This window comes from Triticum dicoccoides, chromosome 1A (assembly GCF_002162155.2).
Source record: "Triticum dicoccoides isolate Atlit2015 ecotype Zavitan chromosome 1A, WEW_v2.0, whole genome shotgun sequence".
In the NCBI taxonomy this organism is placed as follows: Eukaryota; Viridiplantae; Streptophyta; class Magnoliopsida; order Poales; family Poaceae; genus Triticum; species Triticum dicoccoides.
This window is the reverse complement of record NC_041380.1, coordinates 419917887-419922827: the sequence shown is the minus strand read 5'-3', so window position 1 is coordinate 419922827 and position 4941 is coordinate 419917887.

Here is a 4941-nt window from a genome sequence, read left to right as displayed (position 1 = left end):
CCGGGCCAGTGCTCCTCTGAGTATTGGTCCAAACTAGAGTCCTGTGCAGCGCCCCCTCGGGGAAACTCGAGGTTTCGTTTTAGTTGTATGGAGTGCTCATCTGAGTGTGCCCTGAGAAAGAGATATGTGCAGCTCCTATCGGGATTTGTCGGCACATTCGGGCGGTGTTGCTGGAATTGTTTTAACTTGTCGAAGTGTCTTGAATTGCCGAGATACCGAGTCTGATCGGAATGTCTTGGGAGGAGGTCTATTCCTTCGTTGACCGTGAGAGCTTGTCATGGGCTAAGTTGGGACTCCCCTGCAGGGATTGAACTTTCGAAAGTCATGCCCGCGGTTATGGGCAGATGGGAATTTGTTAATGTCCGGTTGTAGATAACTTGAACCTTAATTAATTAAAATGAATCAACTGAGTGTGTTACCGTGATGGCCTCTTCTCGGCGGAGTCCGGGAAGTGGACACGGTGTTGGAGTAATGTTTGCGCAGGTTGTTCCTCTAGTTTCTCGCTCACGCTTTGCCTCCTCTTCTCGCTCTCTTTTGCGAATAAGTTAGCCACCACATATGCTAGTCGCTTGTTGTAGCTCCACATATAAATTGCCTTACCCTTCCTATAAGCTTAAATAGTCTTGATCGCGAGGGTGCGAGATTGCTGAGTCCCTGTGGCTCACAGATTACTATTACACCAGATGCAGGGCCTGATGATTCCGCTCCAGGAGACGCGTATGAGCTCAAGTGGGAGTTCGATGAAGACTCCCAACGATACTACGTTTCCTTTCCCGATGATCAGTAGTGGTGCCCAGTTGGGGGTGATAGGGACCGTTGTCGCATGTTGGGTTTTCTTCTATTTTGGCGCCGTAGTCGGGCCATGAGTGTTTTGGATGATGTAATGTTATTTATGTACTTGATTGACGTGGCGAGTGTAAGCCAACTATGTTCTCCCCTTTTATTATTACATTACATGGGATGTTTGTGAAGATTGCCTAACTTGCGACATATGCCTTCAATGCGACTATGTCTCTAAGTCGTGCCTCGACACATGGGAGCTATAGTCGCATCGAGGGTGTTACAAGTTGGTAATCAGAGCCTTCCCCGACCTTAGGAGCCCCATTGCTTGATCGTTTTTAGCAGCCGAGTTGTGTCTAGAAAAATGTTTTGACTCTTTAGGAATTATATATCGAAGAGTTTAGGAATTCTTTTACTTCCCAGTCTCCTCATTGCTCTGGTAAGGCATCCTGACGTAGAGTTTTGACTCTTCTCTTCTCAAATTTCACAGAAAAAAAAATTTTAGGATCACGCGAGTATCTTGAAATCGTTCCGATGGCTTATGATGAGAACATTGTCTTGGTGCCTCCTGTCAGGGGTTTAGTGGAAGTGTCCCGGGGAGTTGAGCTCTGAGGTGTTGTCATCATAATTTTATCGTTGCAATTCTGGAATACTTGAGATATGTTCGCCGACATCGAAAATCTCTTTTATGCAGTTCGTTGGTGAGATAACCTCGACGCCACCCAGTACTGGGGTGGGAGTTCGGGAGTATCGCCATAACTTGTATAACGGATGCTTTTCGAAGGTTGAGGTAGATGGTTTCCGAAGGTTTCTTGGTTATGTGTTGAAGGATGGATATAGCTGGATGTAGGATTTGCTAGTTTGGGTGAGATATTATGCTTCCCCTGTATCCCCAACACCTGATTGCATAACCGGAAAAGTTCAGGAGTTTCATAGGTGGGAATTCTAGTAGCTCTAGTTCTTCTTCCACGAATATTGGTTTGAGATTGGGATTTCTTACCAATTATTCGTTCTTGATCCATACCTTGTTGATTTATTTCTCTACCTTAATTCTACGTGGCTTCGCAATTTAGGGATATGTGACCATTTCAAGAGGAATGCATTCGTTCATTTTGTTCGGATGTGAAGACTATATGTTGCAATTTTCATTCCGTTGGATTCAGCTTCAATATTTATCTGTCAATGTGCTAATGGTGGTCACCCTCTTCAGGATGGCTCCTCCGACGCGCACGACTCCGAATCCTGATCCGCCACCACCTCCACCTCCTCTAGAGGCATGGCAAGCTGTGATGGCCGCAACCAATGCAAACACATAGCTGATCATGCAAATTCTCCAAGAGCGCAATCAAGGCAGTCAAGGGAATCAAGGCAGCAATCAGAGTCACTTTGCTACACTCAACCAGTTCCTTGCTAACGGGCCAAAGACCTTCAGCAATTGTGTTGAGGCAACCGATGCTGACGATTGGCTTGTGGATCTGTGTAAGCATTTCGAGTGAAGTAACGTCAGGCCTGAGGACTTTGTTAAGTTCGCTTCCTTCCAACTCAAAGATCAAGCTGCAGAATGGTTCTAGCAGTACAAGGACTTCAGAGGTGGACGTGTTATCACTTGGGATGATTTCATCGAGATTTCCGAGCTCATCATATTCCGCAGAGCGTGGTTGAAAGCAAGCGTGAGGAATTCCGCAATCTGAAGCAAGGCTCTTTGTCTGTCTATGACTACAACAAGTTGTCCCAGAGGCTTGCCCGCTTTGCCAAGCAGGACGTGCCTGATGAGAAGAGCATGATATACCAGTTCAGGGGTGGTCTCAGAGAAGAAATTCAGCTCGCTCTTGTTCTCTTTGAGCCCTTGAGATACGTGAGTTCTACAACATGGCATTGAAGCAAGAGACTGCTCAGTTGAGGTGTGATGCTTCCAAGAAGCGAGTCAGAGATGTTACTCCTTCTTCCTCTACTCAAGTGGCCAAGCAGCAGAAGTTTTGGCTTCCTCCTCCTTCGTTCCTTCAGCCATATCAGCAGAAGAGCAAAGGTGGCAGTGGTTCTTCCCACCCACCCAACCCTGGCTTTCAGAACAAGACTTCGTCTCAAGCTCCAAGATCGAGTGCTTCGTATCACCGTCCGCTTTTAGAGGTCACGTGCAACAAGTGCCAACAGAAGGGTCACTATGCCAACAAGTGTCTCAACCAGAGGCGTCTTCCTCCTCCTCCTCCTATCAGATCGGCAAGTACAGCTGTGGTCAAGCATAACCCCAAGCATGCCAAGGTTAATTTGATGAATGCAGCTCAGGCAGAGGACTCGTCAGATGTGATCATGGGTAACCTTCCTATTAATGATATTCCTGCAAAAGTTCTTTTTGACACGGGTGCATCGCATTGCTTCATTTCTAAACCTTTTGCATCAAAGTATGAGTGTGATTATCAGTATCTGCAAAGTTCCTTGCAAATTGTGTCACCGGGCAAGCAGATGACAGCTAACACCTGCGTCCCTGAGGTTACTATCACATTGGGTGACTACAAGTTCCTTTCTTCCCCAATTGTTCTTGGTAACTCAGGTATTGATCTTATTCTCGGAATGGATTGGCTTTCTAAGCACAAGGCACATCTTAATTGTGCTGCCAGGCAGATTCAATTGACTCATTCGTCTGAGGATGTAATTGTCTTTGCCGCTCGGGATAATACCATCCTTCTGTTTTCTCTCAATGAGAAGGGTGAATTGGATGCCATCTCTCAAATTCCAGTCGTTTGCGAATATCAAGACGTCTTTCCAGAAGAGCTCCCAGGAATGCCTTCGCACCTGCCAGTTGAATTCGTTATTGATCTTGAGCCTGGCACGGAACCTGTGTGCAAACGTCCTTACAAGCTCAGACCTGAAGAGTTGAAGGAGCTGAAGAAGCAACTCAATGAGCAAGAAAGAATGGGTCTTATCCGGCCTAGTTCTTCTCCGTGGGGTTGTGGTGTTCTTTTTGTGAAGAAGAAGGATGGAACGGACCGACTTTGTGTACCGTCCAGTGAACAAGAAGACCATCAAGAACAAATATCCACTTCCCAACATCAATGAGCTGTTCGAACAACTCAAAGGTGCCCAAGTATTCTCCAAGCTTGATCTCCGTATGGGTTATCACCAGATTCGCATTCGTGAAGAAGATATTCCCAAGACAGCATTCAGAACAAGCTTTGGTTCATATGAATACACTGTCATGTCTTTTGGCCTCGCCAACGCTCCTCCGACGTTCTCTCGCATGGTGAACTTCATCTTCAACGCCTACACCAATGACTTCGTTTTGGTCTATCTCGACGACATTCTGGTTTTCTCGAAGAACAAGGAAGATCATGCCAAGTACTTGCGTTTGGTTCTTGATAAGCTTGGAGAACATCAGTTCTACACTAAGTTCTCCAAGTGCGAATTTTGGCTCGATGAGGTTCTTTATCTTGGTCATATCATCTCTGCCAAGGGCATTGCCGTGAATCCTGAGAAGGTGTCTGCAATTGTGAATTCGGAACCTCCTCAGAACGTGAAGCAACTCCGCAGTTTTCTCGGTCTCGCAAGCTATTGCCGAAGATTCGTTGAAAACTTCTCTAAGATCGCGAAGCCTCTCTCAAATCTTCTTCAGAAGCACGTCAAGTACGTTTGGTCTCCGGAGTGTGATATTGCTTTCAACACTTTGAAAGAGAAATTGATCACTGCTCCAGTTCTGACTCCGCCTGATGAATCCAAGCCGTACGAGGTCTTTTGTGATGCCTCTCTCCTAGGTCTCGGTGCAGTTTTGATGCAAGATAAGAAAGTTGTTGCTTATACATCTCGCCAGTTGAAGCCTAATGAGAAGAACTACCCCACTCATGATCTCGAGTTGGCGACCGTTGTGCATGCTGTTTTGACTTGGAGACATCTTCTATTGGGAAGAAAAGTGGACATTTGCACTGATCACAAGAGTCTCAAGTACATTTTCACTCAGCCTAATCTCAACCTCAGGCAAACTCGATGGGTCGAAATGATTCAAGAGTATAACCCGAGTATTGAGTATACTCCAGGCAAGGCCAATGTGATTGCTGACGCTTTGAGCAGAAAGGCCTATTGCAACAGTCTGATTCTCAAGCCTTATCAACCCGAGCTTTGTGAAGCCTTCCGCAAATTGAATCTGCAAGTTGTTCCTCAAGGTTTCCTCGC